Source organism: Dreissena polymorpha, chromosome 3 (assembly GCF_020536995.1).
Source record: "Dreissena polymorpha isolate Duluth1 chromosome 3, UMN_Dpol_1.0, whole genome shotgun sequence".
Taxonomy (NCBI): domain Eukaryota; kingdom Metazoa; phylum Mollusca; class Bivalvia; order Myida; family Dreissenidae; genus Dreissena; species Dreissena polymorpha.
Window position 1 is genome coordinate 137,907,746 of NC_068357.1, and position 2,367 is coordinate 137,910,112.

Genomic DNA, 2,367 nt, shown 5'->3' on the forward strand with positions numbered 1-2,367 from the left:
GTGTACGGATGCATGCGCGCGTGTGTGTGCCTGCGTACTTACATGCGTGCGTCTATATGGTAGCATGCGTCTGTGTGGTGTGTGTGTATTTGTGTGTGTTACAAATTACATTTAACTTACAAAAACACAGCTACATGTGATATCACAAAAACATACTTTCTAAAGGGAAAATACACATTGGGTTCTACAGTGTATCTATAGAAAGAGAGTGTTTAATGTCCGGGTCCAGAGTTATCGCCCCTATTTTATTGATTGTGTTCTGTTGGTCGATCTTGAGCTGCTGCCATTTGACACTTTTCGGGCGTAAGTTGTATTGTTTGTCGCATGCTTTTTGTTTGGCCATGCCTTTGCCAGCCAGAGTTTGTATTTATCAAATGTCACTAGCTCGTTACGGTCTTGTCCCCGATAGCGTACGAAAAGTTTCCCGTCGCGGGACCAGGCCTTCTCCACCAACTCAGGTTCTTTGAGACGTAATGAAGCCAGAACTTCTGCGTTCATCTTTGTCAGGTCTTCATTAATGAAGATGCCAGTATTCTTTAGACGATTGGCACGCTTCATTATTTCGATTTTCGTTTGGCGTCTGACGAGTTTTACAATGACTGGCCTGCATTTATTCTCTACATATTTTCCGAGGCGATGGGCAATATCGATATCTTTGGTCTCGAGTTGCATGCCTAGCTTGTCATTTAACATTAAGACCGTTTCGTCGGCCACGGCCATTGACGACTGTTGGTCCGAATCATTGGAGAGGCCAGTAATACGAATGCTGTTTCTCCGGCCATATTGTTCAAGATCATTTTGACCGGATGTTTGGCTGCACTCTGTATCGTATTGCAATTTTTTCAGGCAATCGATTTCACTCTTCTGTTCCTTAATTATTTTGTGTAATGAGTCTATTTCGTTTTTAGTTTCAAAAACGCTACTTTCCAGTATTTCAAGTTTTTTTTAAAACACTTCCTAAAAACTTTTCCTTTATTTCTTCAAGAGTTTCCTTTATTATGGTTTTGATTAGAAAAGTGTCATTTTTTGTAAGCACGTTTGTAAGCTTGGAGCTTATTTCATCGAGACGTTTTCCGATTAATGTTTCCGTGTGCTCGGTCACGGTTTTTGTTGCCCCGCTTTGCACGAAGTCCGTCATGGTTTTCTGATTTTGATTTCCTTGATCTGTTTTCGTCTTTTTACTACTTTTTTTGTTCTGCTTGTTTGTGTTATTTGAGTTTGGTGTATCGAAGACAGGTACTTCACTCAGGCTAGCGTTGCTCTCACTAGCTGTGGATGAGTATTGCCTTTTGCTCATTATAATGTTTATATTTAGGTTTTCTCAAGTTTTTTTCCGTGGACGTATACGTGTTTAACGGTTTATTCGGAACGGCGACAATTAGCGATTTTCAAAATGTTAAGTATAACGTTGAAAGTAACTTGGTAAAACAAATCTATGGCATATTATTTTATGCAATACACTTGCTACTTTTGAAGCAAATTTAAGAGGAGCATATGCGCCAATATCAGACCGATATTACTTGAGTGGAGCATGTTCACAGTTTTTTAAAATGACTGATTTAATAGAAACGATGCGCTGTATATTTTAAGAATAAAGACGAATATCGAAAACTCACAATTGGGCACTTGTGTTGTCAGTTATTGTCCGTCGACAACAAGTTACCAACATAGCCGTCAGGGTATGGGACTTTTTTCGTAAAAGGGCGAATTTTAAAACTCAACATCCACAAGTTTGGTTTGTAAAACACTGTCGATAACAATCTGCCGATTAACGTCTATATTAATTATACAATCGTGTAAATCATTAGCCCAGTTTGTGTTTTCTCTTAGGCTAAATCCCTTTTTAAGCATCCCCCGAAAGTATGCGACAGTTGTTGGTTAACAATTCTTTTTTTTAAATTTGTTTAAATGTAGACAATATGCACGCCGTATATGCAGTTTCCTCAAAAGATTGTTTACGAACGATATTCGTCGTTCAGAGTTTTTCTAAGACTCGCTTAATTAAATATTGGTGTGCTTAATTTACTTTGGATTTCATTATTAAACTTTAAACGAGAACAGATAAAGGGCAATATAAACGTAGTGCATATTAATCCGACCGAAAGATGACATGCATTGTTCAATTCAAACTTACTCTACTCGATGTAATTGAAATCCATCGTCGCACCTCATTTTGAGTCAATATCCTGTTTCATTTTCATTTTATCCAAATATGGGACAACAAGCTTAATTGGACTTTAATGCATAGCTAAGGTGAATCGTTAATGGGAATGTAAACTACGGTCTATAATATCTACATTTTATTATGCTTAATTCCAATGTTTGTTAATCCAATACATCTACATCACACAAATACTCATGCCCAAC